At 42.2% G+C, this 14,299-nt stretch overlaps 2 long non-coding RNA genes across 2 annotated transcripts in view; one reads left to right on the forward strand and one right to left on the reverse strand.

The window, feature by feature from the left end:
- LOC135364575 (uncharacterized) overlaps positions 1 to 14,299 on the forward strand; it is a 72,125-nt gene that overhangs the window by 42,428 nt on the left and 15,398 nt on the right. The gene's annotated exons all lie outside the window — the stretch shown is intronic.
- Positions 11,056 to 13,545, reverse strand: LOC123841772 (uncharacterized). Its single transcript, XR_006790289.3, has 3 exons — positions 13,170 to 13,545; positions 12,323 to 12,391; positions 11,056 to 11,440 (listed from the first exon to the last, which is right to left on the reverse strand). It is a non-coding gene; the product is annotated as an uncharacterized LOC123841772 (long non-coding RNA).

Genomic DNA, 14,299 nt, shown 5'->3' on the forward strand with positions numbered 1-14,299 from the left:
ACATGTGACACATGCCCTTGGCAGATCAGGATTTGACAGCAGATGGAGTTCCCAGAAAACAGGTGGGTAGGACAAAACCAATGACATTCTCCTAGGACCATGGTGGTGGCCTCATTTTTCATCTCCAGGCTAGCATTAGCATGGCCTGGGAAGCATGGGTTACACCTTTATTGCTATTTGCTTTCATCTGTCATTAAGAATTCACTTTTCGGGCGCCTGGGTGGCTCAGTTGGTTAAGCGACTGCCTTCGGTTCAGGTCATGATCCTGGAGTCCCTGGATCGAGTCCCGCATCGGGCTCCCTCCTCGGCAGGGAGTCTGCTTCTCCCTCTGACCCTCCTCCCTCTCATGCTCTCTGTCTCTCATTCTCTCTGTCTCAAATAAATAAATAAAATCTTTAAATAAAAAAAAAAGAATTCACTTTTCGATTTGTATATATATGAATACACAATGAATATATGAGTATATGATATGTATATATCTTCACACAAACTTTCAACGTGAAAGAGATATTTGAATACCAAGAACCTGATAAGCTTCCTTGGGCTTTTGAAACCATCCCTGGAACAAACATCGAAGAAGAACAAAATATCATCACTAATGAAAATGGACAGAGAGGACCATGAGTCAATAGTACTTTGCACTTCAACCACCTGCCAACAGAGCATCTCAAAGGGCTGCATATATCTGAATATCATATCCTTCCACATAGATCAGAAAGCTGTGTCATTACTACCTCTCTTAAGACCGAAGTATGACCCTTGTCAGGGTGAAATCAGCAGCTATTCCCCAAATCAAAGAGATATTGAATAACAGCTTTGGTCAGGAAATGGGTATTGCATTTGGCTTGTCATGACAAGTTCCTGGTCTGGGCAGATGGAATATTGCAGAAATATGTGTGTGTGAACACTCACGTGCACACAAGTGGGGGTGAGGGTGGGGAGTTGAGCTTGTAAAATCAGCAGGAGGCAGGCCAAGTAGGAGGGACATTGGCTTTGGCATCAGGCAAGATTCTGAGTCTGCCTTTACCAGCTGTGTGACTCTAGAAAATTAACAAATACCCATAGACCTCAGTTTCCTCTTTTGGAAAATGAATTTATAATTCCTACCTTGATGAGTTACATGTGGATTAGATTTTTTTTTTTTTTTAAGATTTTATTTATTTGGGGGAGAGAGAGAATGAGAGACAGAGAGCATGAGAGGGAGGAGGGTCAGAGGGAGAAGCAGACTCCCTGCCAAGCAGGGAGCCCGATGCGGGACTCGATCCCAGGACTCCAGGATCATGACCTGAGCCGAAGGCAGTCGCTTAACCGACTGAGCCACCCAGGCGCCCACATGTGGATTAGATTAACCAATATGTGCAAAGTATCTAGTATGTAATAGGTGCTGAGCAAATATTATTGCCTGTAACTCTTTCTTAATGACTGCTTAATTTAAAACAATTTAGGGGCGCCTGGGTGGCTCAGATGGTTAAGCATCTGCCTTCAGCTCGGGTCATGATCCCAGGGTCCTGGGATCGAGCCCCATGTCCGGCTCCTGGCTCAGTGGGGAGCCTGCTTCTCCCTCTGCCTCTCCCCTGTGCTTGTGCTCTCTCTCTCTCTCTCTCTCTCTATCTCTGTGTCTCGAATGAATAAATAAAATCTTTTAAAAATAAATAAATAAATAAATAAAACAATTTAAAATAACTATTGTTTTTGAAAAAAATAATTTCTAATTATATAAAATTCAAGTCATATACAAAAGTACAAAGAAGAAAGTAACAAATCATGAAATTTCCTACCACCAAAAGACAAAAAACAACAACCTGTTTTTAGCATTATGTGATAATCGTTTCATACCTGTTTCTGTGCAAATATGTAATTTAACAGGTAGATAGACAAATAGATTAAAAATAACTTTACAGAGGTGCCTGGGTGGCTCAGTCAGTTGAGCTTCAACTCTTGATTTCAGCCCAGGTCATGATCTCAGGGTCATGAGGTTGAGCCCAGCATCAGGCTCCGAGCTGATCCCTCTGATCCTCCCCCGTGCTCTCTCTCTCTCTCTCTCTCAAATAAATAAATAAATAAATAAATAAAATCTTTTAAAAATAACTTTACGTATTTTACATATATTTTAAATACATATGTTAACTTTAATTTTGCTTGATATAACAGAAGCAAATGAAACTAATGGTGGGGGATTTTCTGAACTTCAGATAAATGCTTATGCACAAGTGATATTTGTTTCTTCAAGATTCATTAAGGTTATATAAAAGATAATGAAATTTTTATGATGATTCTTTTTAATGTGCAGTTTTCATTTTAGCTCATATGTGCTTTATTTCCCGAGTTGGTGCATGTTTGAGAGTTTCTGCTTAATGATTTTATACATGGATGACATCTTTATGAGTGGAATATTCTAGATTCCCTTCCTTTGCACTATGACTCTAGTCTTCCTTTGAGCTATGACTTTAGTATCACCTCACAATGGCTGGCTAGCTGAAGATTTTTCTCATGTGAAGGTCATGTTTTCCTGCCCAAAAGCCTGTGGAATGCTTTCTTTATCCTTGAAGTTCAATAGCTTAGCCGGGATTGACTCTGAGTCAGTCATTCTATATTAATTTTTCCAGGTATATGGTGTGCCCTTTGACTGCTGATTACATTCTTTTATATCTCTGCAAACTTTTCCTGTTTCATTTTTCACATTCTCTACCTCAGGGCCACCAGTTAACAACCTGGATTGCCTCTTTCTTTTTCTTTTTTTAAAAGATTTTATTTATTTATTTATTTATTTGACACAGAGAGAGATTGAGCACAATCAGGGGGAGCAACAGGCAGAGGGAGAAGGAGAACCAGGCTCCCCACTGAGCAGGGAGCCTGATGTGGGGCTTGATCATAGGACCCTGGGGTCATGACCTGAGCCAAAGGCAGATGCTTAACCAACTGAGCCACCCAGGCACCCTAGATTGTCTCTTTCTAATTTCCATAATCAATAATTTTTTGGGGGTGCTTTAATCTATTTCTTTTATCCTCTGAATTCACTTGATTATCTCAAGATTAATTTTTATTTTTGATCATATTGATTCTCTTCCTTGTTTCTAATTGACTAGAATTTTTTTTTTTTAAGATTTTATTTATTTATTTGACAGAGAGAGACACGGCGAGAGAGGGAACACAAGCAGGGGGAGTGGGAGAGGGAGAAGCAGGCTTCCCGCGGAGCAGGGAGCCCGATGTGGGGCTCAATCCCAGGACCCTGGGATCACAACTGGAGCTGAAGGCAGACGCTTAACGACTGAGCCACCCAGGCGCCCCTCTAATTGACTAGGTTTTTAATGGTGGTATTTTGGTCCTCTCTTCGCTTCCTTGGTCCTATAATCTTCCTTTCATCTCATTTTGTTCTGTTGTTTTCTTGTCCTTGTGCTCTTATTTTCTGATTCATCTGTAGTGCAAAGCACTTGTAGGGATATTTTCTTCTAATTTTGGGCTATGTTCTCTTTCCAAACAGGGTCCTAAATGTTGTAGCATCTCTAAGATTAGTCCTCTTGTCTGTCTACACCCTTTGGCTAGGTGATTTCTTCTAACCTTTGACTTTGGATGCTATGTATATGTTAACAACTGGCATATTTATACCTTAAGAGTACACCTATCTCTTGAACTCAAATTAAATTTCAATGGATTCCTTGCTATTTCCACTTGTATATTTAATATGCATCTTAAAAGCCAAATGTCTTATAGAGAACTCTTGGTTTTCATCTCTTGCCTCCCATTCACTTGTTCCTCCCTCAATGTTCTCATCAGAGTAAATGGCACCAATACTCACCCTGTGGCTCAAACCAAGGGCCTCAGAGTCATCCTTCTCGTGTCCCACATCCAATCCACTACCAAGTCTTGATATTTCTACCTTCCAAATGTGGTCTAGCATTCTGCATGTCTTTCATCTCCACTCCATTGTCATTTTTTTCCTGGACACTGCACTGATGCTTAGCTGGCCTCCCTTCCTCCACCATTGCCCCCATACAATTGATTTTCCACTCAGGAACCAGGATGTGGTGGTTTAAAACATGTCTGCAAATTCTTTGACACTCTATCATCAAGAGGTGGAACCTAGTTCCTTTTCTCTTGAACATGGACTTAGTCACATGCCCATGACTACCAAGCCCAGGTCATAAAAGATGATATAGCTTCCACTTGGCTCTCCTGGGATGGTTTCTCTTTCAATTCATTTGCCATTCCTCAAGAGAGCCCAGGCCACATGGACAGGTTGCATATAGGTGTTCCATCAGACAGCCCTAGCTAAGGTCCCAGCTGACAGCCCACCAGATACTTGAGCCAAGAAACCCTGAGATGACTCCAGCCACAGTCAATATTTACAGGCAACTACATAAGAGACCTTGAGCAAGAACCACCTCATTGAGTCCAATCAGCCTCCAGAATTGTGAGAATAATAATGATAATAATGAGTGTTGCTGTTATTTTATACCACTAAGCTTGGGGTTGTTTGTTATACAGCAATAAATAACTGATACACAGAGTGATTTTCAAATATAAATGATATTATGTTATTCCTCCACTTGACAACATTTAATGGTTTAGAATTGAGTTTAAGATAAGATAAGATAAGATAAGATAAGATAAGATAAGATAAGATAAACTAGAGCAAATCCCAGATCTGGTTCTGCCTGCCATCTCCTAACCCTTTCCTCTTGCCCATTGTACTCTGGTCACAGGGGTTTCTTTTCTGCTCCTATAAATACCAAGTGTTTTCTCTCCACAGAACCTTTGCACATGCTCTTCCCTGCATGAAATGGACTTCCTATGCCATGGCTAGATCTTTCTCCTCTTTCAGGCCTCAGCTCAAGCACCAGCTCTACAGAGGATTTCTCTCTCACCTTGTCTAATCCTCCTTCCCATCACATCACCCTTCTCAGTTCCCTCAGAGCAGAGGGAACTAATCTGATCACGTTTAAAAAATTAGCTTGTTATTTGTTTTTTAAATTGCATGTCCTCCTCCCCAAGTTAGAACATAAACACTGTATGGCAGGAGTTTCATCTTGTTCCTTCTCAGAACCTAGCATAGTGGTTGGTGCATACAGTAAATGTCTTTAGAATGAATGAGTATCAAGGGAAGGAGATTTTGGGATTTGCCACCTTTATATGGCAGTATACAGTAAATGTCTTTAGAATGAATGAGTATCAAGGGAAGGAGATTTTGGGATTTGCCACCTTTATATGGCAGTATACAGTAAATGTCTTTAGAATGAATGAGTATCAAGGGAAGGAGATTTTGGGATTTGCCACCTTTATATGGCAGTATACAGTAAATGTCTTTAGAATGAATGAGTATCAAGGGAAGGAGATTTTGGGATTTTGCCACCTTTATATGGAAATCCTACCTACCATTGACACATTTCATCTGATGGTATTTCCTATTTTTGAATCTAAACTAATTAAAAGGGAATAACCTTTTGCTGGCTGTCATCAATCACTTTTATTCATTCATTCATTCACTCATTCATTCATTCATCGAGTACAAAATTCCTTCTCCCAGAAGGTGGGGGTAAACAAACAATAAGCACTAAAAATATAATGTAAGGTTAGGATATGATAAGTCTATGAAGAAAAATAAAGCAGGGCAAGGGGATAGAGAGTGAGGGGGCACTGTTTAGATGGAAGGATTAGGAAAGGCCTCTCTGAGGAGGTGAATTGAGCAAAGACTTGAATGAAGTGAGAAACAGAATCACGTAAAGATGTGAGAGTCTTCCAGCATGAAGATCAGTAAGTGCAGAGTCCCTGAGAAAAGAGCATGCCTGGTGTGTTTGAGGAATAGCAGAGAGACCAATGTGGCCAGAGCAGGAGAGAGAGGCAGGAAATGACATCTGAAGAATCATGGGGGCCTGTCAGGAAGAGTTTCTGAGCCCCTAGTAAGGTCTTTGGTTTTTATTCTAAGAATATTGGCATTGTTGGAGGGTTGAGTAACTAGTCTTTGTTTTAAGAACATTCTAGCTGCTTGTTGAGAAATTGGACATGGCGGGACAAGAGAGGGAGCAGGACGATGGTGAAGAGCTACCACATCAATTTCCTTTGATCATTCCGGGCCAAGTTTTGAGCAGGGCCTCTGAGAAAATATGACCCAGCCCAGATCCCTTCATCTTCACATTCAGTGCCTGTGAAGGCCCAGTGAGGTCAGGCTGTAGAGGCTTCTTGGGAAATCATTGGCTTCTCAAACCAATATCTTCATTCATTCCTTTGATGTTGGAGACAATGGCCTGTCTCTCATCACACATCTGCTGCATCCAACTGCAAAGTGAGTGGAGTGTCTTTTAGCTCAGGAGTGTGTGTTTCTCAAGAGTTCACAGAAAGAGAAATCATTGTTACAGGCTGCCAGCTGAAGTATATTAGTTATGACTCAAAGCAGCCCTTGGGCAGCAGTGGGTTTCTAAATAATGAATGTTCCCCCTATACCTCTTTTCCCAAGTTTGTCAATGAAACCCACACTTTGAGAGGGAGAAAGAAATGGGAAAGAGAGAAGGACAAGAAACCAACCAGACTGATTGGCATAAACAGTAAATTCCTTAAAATTATTTTTTACTTTCTCTAATAACCTTTGACTGAGTTTTTTTCTCAGTTTCTTTGTTATGTATGTTTTTTTAAAAAGTTTCCAAATGGTATTTTAATTGTTTTCCTTCTCAGTAAATTCGAACGTTGAGGGTCTATTCTGTCATTGAATGAAGCAAAAATTATACACTTGGGAAACCATTTTTAAATTATTGGATTATAGAAAGGAAGGGTACAAGACTGGAGACAAGGCAGAGGAGGATGTCGCTATGGCTGTGTCCCTCTGTTCCTTGCCACCTCCTTAGTCTCCTGTCCCCCCTGTCATCCCTCCCCCCTCTCACACCACCAAGGACTGCTCTCCCAGCATGCTTGTTAAGTGGCAAAGTATGCAAAGTGAGGGATTACCAAATGGGATATCCAAAAGGCGTAATTCTTGGCTTCACAGAGTTCATTTTATTTAATTTGTCTACTCATAAAATTCATTAAATGTGCACATTATCTGAGGGCTTCTGAATATCTACACCAACTGTTAAACACAATGATGGTATTAGAGTATTAAAACAAGCTTCGTATTGAATGGCACACTGGGTGTTATACGCAAACAATGAATCATGGAACAATGAATCAAAAACTAATGATGTACTGTATGGTGATTAACATAACATTTAAAAAACCCCAAAAACCAAGTTTCATTTTGTAACTGTGAAGATAGGCAGCCAGGATGAGTGAGTTGTCCATAACCTGGCAGCAGTCTGGCAGCAATCTGGCAGCAATCTGGAGAACACAAGGCCCTCTGCAGGCACTTGGTTAGAGCGTGTGGACCGGCTGCATGGTGACATGCAATCCTTCTCTTTCACCTGCCAGCTCAGTGACTGATGCCACATGTCATACTGGCCATCTAACCTGGGGACCTGGGAGCCTTCTTTGGCTCTCCTTTCATGCTCCCCACTAGATCTGCTTGTTCTCCAAGTCCTATCTGGTTGTACCTCCAGACCATCTCTCCTGCCTGCCTCCCCTCTCCTTCAGCCCACCGCCACTGTATCAATCTCGCTATCATTTCTGGCTAGAGTACTCCTACTTAGTGTCTTTTAAACTCCTTCTAACCAAAGATAGCTCTTTACAAAACAGCTAAATTTAGACACTTAGTATTATCATGCACTGCCTTTTAAGTGATCCATGTAGCATTTCTGTATGTTTAAAATGTTTAAGCAATTCTAATTACCATATGATCCCAAAAGGACGCGATTTGACTCCTGAACTCATTGAGTGGTATGCATTAAATATGCACAGCTTTTTATATGTCAATCACACCTCAATAAAGTGGGGCTAAAAAAAGACACAACTTTAAAGAAAACAAACTGTGTAGGCACCTTTTTCATTAACTTTAATCGTCATTAACATACTTCAACTGTGATCTCATTAGGCCACGATGAAACTGATCATTTGTAACTCATTGGATTTCCTTAGACCCCAAAGCTATTGCTAATGCATTTTACCATATCTAGAAGTGGAAAATCATTTTCTCCTTCCACTTTGCTGAAGTTGCTCCCCAACATATTTAGTTAAGCTTCATTCTGGTTCACCAGAACAAAGGCATCCCTGGCTGTCCTAGAGTGAATGCTTGCATTGTCTGCCTTTATTGTGTCCTATTTCTGTGGGGAAAATTCCAGAGGTGCTGGGGGAGCAGATTTCACTAGCTCACAGCTTTCCTTCCTAACTAAATACTTGAGGAACAGGCATGGATTTAGGAATATAAGAGATAAGCCAAAGTAGGGCTTGGAATCCTTTCTTGTGCTAATTATAGAATTGGAAGGGAGAGCAGAGAAACAAAAACATGGACCTGCCCCCAGCTTTCTTGGGGATTTCCCCCGTTCTCACCCAAGTCCTTTTCTCTCTTCTTCCTCCCCTGTCTTCCTTTCCCCTCCTCTTTTCATATTCCGGGAACCAACAGGAAAAGATGTTAATCTTACTTCCATGGGCAATATTTTAATGGAGGGGAGTCCAATAAACACTATTTCTAATAAAAATCCCTGCTCAACTTTCAAAATGTTGCTTTCTTCACACTCCATTTTTTCCTTTCCTTATCTCTTAGCTTCCAATTTCATGAAACATCTCTGGATACTCCTTTCCTCCTTTGACTTTTGGGTCTTTTCAATGTGCTGTCTTGTACTTCCATGTTGTTTATCTTGTATTGGGAATTAAAAGCTAAGTTTCAGGGGCACCTGAGTGACTCAGCTGGATGAGCAACCAACTCTTGGTTTCGGCTCAGGTCATGATCTTGAGGGTCCTGGGATCGAGCGCCAAGTCAGGCTCCACGCTCAGTGCAGAGTCTGCTTAAGATTTTCCCTCTCCCTTTCCCTCTGCCCCTTCCCCCTGTGCTCTCTCTCTCTAAAACATACAGATAAATCTTAAAACAACAATGACAACAAAGAGTGGAGCATTTGGGAAAAAGCAGGGTGCTTACTCTGAAATTTAAAAAATAATAATAAAAAATAAAAGCTAAGTTTAATTTGGGCTGAGAGAAAGTATATAGAAAAGCAGACATTGCAACTGATGAATCACTTAACTACCTCTGAAGCTTGAAAGAAAGAAAGGAAAAGAAAAGCAGATGAATTACTTCCGTCTCTGCTAGCATAGATACCAAATATCTTTTCAGGTTTCTCCCCTATCTCACCTGTTCCCTGACAGATGGCCAGTTGTAAAGGCTCATACCGAGTGGGAACAGGCAATGCTCCCCTCCAGTTTGAATGCTTTTTGTTTACTTCAAGACTAAAGTAACTTTCACCCCTACTTGATGAGCCTGGTCTTTACTCACCTAACTAGGAAAAATACATGTGTTCTTTCTGTCACCTCAGGCCTCTGGGGAAGGAGTTTGGAGCAGGGCCAAGCCATCCTAGCCTTTGCCCTCAATTGCACCACAGAGTGGAGAGTCTCTTAGTTCAGGAGTTTGTGCTGCTCAAGAGTTTGCATAAACACAATGTTGAGAAATACCTCTGGCTGGAGTGGGTGCAAAAGGCAAAGGACGAACTGTTCCGCTGAGATGGAGACATTACCAAGTTGGCTTTAGCTGTTCCATATTGGACCCCTAGTGGGAATAGCTGATCTAAGTGTCATTCTTCCCCAACTACTTGGTGAATTACTTAGCCTCTTTGGAACCCAATTTCCTCAACTTCAAAATTAGGGGTGAGACCACATGTTCCCTAAAATCTTTTCATCTCAGCTGTTTTATGAGTTAATTAGTGAGATTTGTTTTGCAATAAGCACCCACCCAAAATAGTTCTGTGGTCCTCAAGGTAGGCCTTATGTGTGTTCCTATAATCTCGTAATCACCCAAAATAAGGGGGGGGGTAGTATTCGAGGGAAAGAATCTTCTTTCCTTCCTTCCTTCCTTCCTTCCTTCCTTCCTTCCTTCCTTCCTTCCTTCCTTCCTTCCCTCCCTCCTTCCTTCCTTCCCTCCCCCTTCTTTCCCTCCCCCCAACGACTTCCTTCCCCCTTCCCTCCTTCCTTCCCCCCTCTTCCTTCCCTCCCTCCCTCCTTCCCTCCTTCCCCCCGACTTCCCTCCCTCCCTCCTTTCTTCCCTCCCTCCCATTTTCTTTCCATTCTAGCTTTATTGCTTTCTGATAACCTGAATTGTCTTTTGAGACTAGAGTTGACTTTTACAAATAGCCATTTGAGCTAGGTCTTGTGAATAAGTGAGTGGTCAAGCATGAGGCCACAACCTTGGCTACAGCAGTTTCCCAGAGAGCATGCCGTGAACTCTGAAGTGCTGCCTGCCAGTCATGAGGCCACAGTTCACATTTCTTGCCAAATTCAGAATTCCATATGAAAAATATCCCTAATGTCAAAAGAATAAAGCACTAGGGCCTTCTCTTTTGTTTGATCTGTTTATTTTCTTGGATCTGGAATTTTTATTTTTATTTTATTTATTTATTTATTTTAAAAGATTTTATTTATTTATTTGACAGAGAGAGACACAGTGAGAGAGGGAACACAACCAGGGGGAGTGGGAGAGGGAGAAGCAGGCTTACCACAGAGCAGGGAGCCCGATGTGGGGCTCGATCCCAGGACCTCGGGGACCATGACCCGAGCCGAAGACAGATGCTTAACGACTAAGCCACCCAGGCGCCCCGGATCTGGAATTTTTAACTGCTGACTTTCGTTTTGGTAATACTAGATACTCCTGCTACGTTTTTTCTTTAAAACTTGCTGATTCGCCCAGCTGCTTAGAGAGATCTTTTGTGTTTTATGTGTCAAAATATGTAAACTAATAGTTGCAGAAACATTCTACATGTTTCAGGTTACTTTAAAAATTAGACCCCCCCAAAAAAAATTTTTTAGGTAGGATCCACACCCAGTGTGGAGCCCAATGCAGGGTTTGAACTCACAACCCTGAGATCAAGACCTGAGCTGAGAGCGAGAATTGGACACTTCACTGTGAGCCACCCATGAACCCCTAGACCAAATCTTTAGTTACAATTTACTTTACAGCTTTCATCAAAGCAGTTGACCATCATTTAAAGAGAATTGAATCTTCTGACCTTTCCACCATTCTCACAGGTTATAGGGTGCCTGCATGGTCATGGATGAATGTTACAAGCAGGTGGTTTCTAGCCCAAGTATAACAAGGACACCATTTCTAACCATATCATTGTGCAGATGTAGAATGATAAGCTACGTGGCAGGGAGCTATATCAGGAATTCAGGCAGCATGTGGATGGCTAGATTTACAGGGCCTTTTCATTTCAATCAGAAAATTTTACATTTCCGTGGTTCTGACCCTCTCCTTACCTTCAATATACATCTATTGCAGGCAGCTTCTGACAAGGTTCCCAGTAATTTTGCCTCTTGGTTTTCACTCCTTCACATAATGCCTTCCTCTTAAGTGTGGGTTGGACCTGGTGACTTGCTTCTAAGGAATGGAATGCACAAAGGTGATGGGCTATCACTTCCATGACTAGGTCACAAAAGATTGGGACTTCCATCTCACTAGCACGCTGACAGCCTCTCTTGATTTTTCTGCTTGCTCATTCTGATAAAGCAAGCTGCCATATGGATGGCAAGGAACTAAGGGTAGCCTCCTGAATAGAGGCCCTTAGTCCAACAACCAGTGAGGAAGTGAACCTGCCAAAACCGCGTAAGGGAGCTTTGAGGCAGATCCTTCTGTAGTCAAGCCTTCAGATAAGACTGCAGCCTCGCCTGACGACTAGATGCAGCCTCGTAAAAACCCTGAGAAAGGGACACAGCTAGGATGTGGATTTCTGGAAGCCTGGACTCCCAGCTGAGAGAAACTGGGAGGTGATAAGTATTGTCGCTTTAAGGCATGAAGATTCTAAGGTTGGGGGTAATTTGTTGTGTAGCAGTAAATAGCCAACACATCATCCAAGATGGTCAAGAATCCTCACTCTCTTAACATTGTTTCCTCTTCCACAACTCCTTCTTGTGTGTCGAGTGTTTCATTTACAGATTTAATTTTATGGAAATTTGCTATTAAAGGGGCTGGACTCAGTCATTTCATAAGTTCCCCTCAGCTGTAAATTTCAGAGTCAAATTCTTTGCTCCCCTCCAAAAAAGAATCATTCACTTTTTCATCCTCATGAAAGAAGAAGGGCGATTGGCCACAGTTGCGGGCATAAGAACTAACTGGCTGGGCAGAGGGCTGCTGGTGTGAGCTGTTTCGGGAGCAGGGCATGCTGCTTGACCCCTGCAAGCTCCTCTCCCCTCCCCCTCCGGGGAAGCTCAGGGTCCTCACCGCCAGCCTCCCACCTGGGCGGGCTCCCACTCAAACGCTTACCATTTGTTGTTATTGTGGTTCCTGTCTTGTAGCATTACTAGAGACGTATCTGTGATGCCTTTCTTGTTTCTTTTGAAAGAACATTTGAACTTAGAGTTAAAATGGGCCCGAATCCTCCCTTCTGTTCTTTTTTTTTTGAGGGCACTGAGACAGAGACAGGTTAAGTGGCGGCCAAACCCTGGATTTCCTTCCTTCAGATGAATGGTAGGGCATCCTTAACCCTGAAGTAGCTCCACTGGGGAATGAACTTTAGGCCTCCTAAGCTTAGGAAGATGGCATTGCCACCACACTCCCTGGATGGACCGACTTGGACATTTCCATGCTTCTGCCTAAATTCTCCTGGGGAGGGGCGCCTGGTGGCTCAGCCCTTAAGCATCTGCCTTCGGCTCAGGTCATGACCCCAGGGTCCTGGGATCGAGCCCCGCATCGGGCTCCCTGCTCGGCGGGGAGCCTGCTTCTCCCTCTCCCACTCCCCCTGCTTGTGTTCCCTCTCTCGCTGTGTCTCTCTCTGTCAAATAAATAAAATCTTAAAAAAAAAAAAAACAGAAAAGAGGCAGTAAAAATTCAAATATAAGTATATATATATTCAAATTTAGTATATATATATTCAAATTTATCAACTTAAACAATTATATACATAGGGTGTTACATGTAAACTTCATAGTAACCACAAAGCAAAAAGTTATGGTAAGTAAATACACAGAAGGAAATGAGAAAATAATCTAAATATAACACTAAAAAAAGTTATAAACCACAAGGGAAGAGAGCAAGAGAAAAAGAAAGGAATAGAGAGGAACTACAAAAAAATAGCCAGAAAACAATTAACAAAGTGAAAATAATTACATACTTGTTAATAATTACTTTAAATGTAAGTGAACTAAATTGTCCAATCAAACGACATCACGTGGGGTGCCTGGGTGGCTCAGTCGTTAAGCGTCTGCCTTCAGCTCAGGTCATGATCCCAGGGTCCCGGGATCGAGCCCCACATCGGGCTCCCTGCTCCACGGGAAGCCTGCTTCTCCCTCTCCTGCTCCCCCTGCTTGTGTTCCCTCTCTCGCTGTGTCTCTCTCGGTCAAAGAAATAGTGGAGTTCATTGGGGGTGAGGTGATGGCCGTGGGAAGCACTGGTAACTTGGCTTTGGGGAAATTAAAGAATTAGGGGGAGAGTGGGCAGTGAATGCCAAGTGTCTGGCTGCATAAGAATCCGAAGAAATAAACAAGTCAGGCAAGAAAAAAAAAAAATTCCAATGCCCTGGGGTGCCTGCGTAGCACAATTGGTTAAGCGTTGGACTCTTGGTTTCGGCTCAGGTCATGATCTCAGGGTCATGAGATCGAGCCCCACGTGAGGCTCCATGCTCAGCACGGAATCTGCCTAAGACGGTTTCTCTCTCTCCCTCTCCCCCTCCTCACCCTCTAAAATAAATCTTAAAAAAAAAAAAAAAAATTCCAGGGGCACCTGGGTGGCTCAGTTGTTAAGCATCTGTCTTCGGCTCGGGTCATGATACTAGGGTTCTGGGATCGAGCCCCACATTGGGCTCCCTGCTCGGTGGGAAGACTGCTTCTCCCTCTCCCACTCCCCCAGCTTGTGTTCCCTCTCTTGCTGTCTCTCTCTGTCAAATAAAGAAATAAAATCTTAAAAAAAAAAAAAATTCTCCAGGGGAGTTCCAAAGTGATGCTGTTGGCTTTAAACTCTTCCCTCTTTCCTTTTCTTCTTCTTCTTTTTTTTTTATTCTTATGTTAATCCCCATACATTACATCTTTCCTTTTCTTCTATTTTCCTTTTTTTCTGTCCCTTTCTCCCTCTCTTCAAACCTTCCTATATCACCTGCTATAGGCAAAGGCATTAAAAGAGGTTTTTTTCTTTTTTCTTTTTTGCTTTTACAAAAACCAGATTGATATATCTCAATTAAAAATGTGAACAAACCACACATTCCAGAATTCTTTCTTTCTCAGCCCCAGGCATTCTAAGGAGGCTTGA

This window comes from Mirounga angustirostris, unplaced genomic scaffold, assembly GCF_029215605.1.
Source record: "Mirounga angustirostris isolate CCGP_5_RB_7025 unplaced genomic scaffold, mMirAng1.0.hap1 SCAF_5, whole genome shotgun sequence".
In the NCBI taxonomy this organism is placed as follows: Eukaryota; Metazoa; Chordata; class Mammalia; order Carnivora; family Phocidae; genus Mirounga; species Mirounga angustirostris.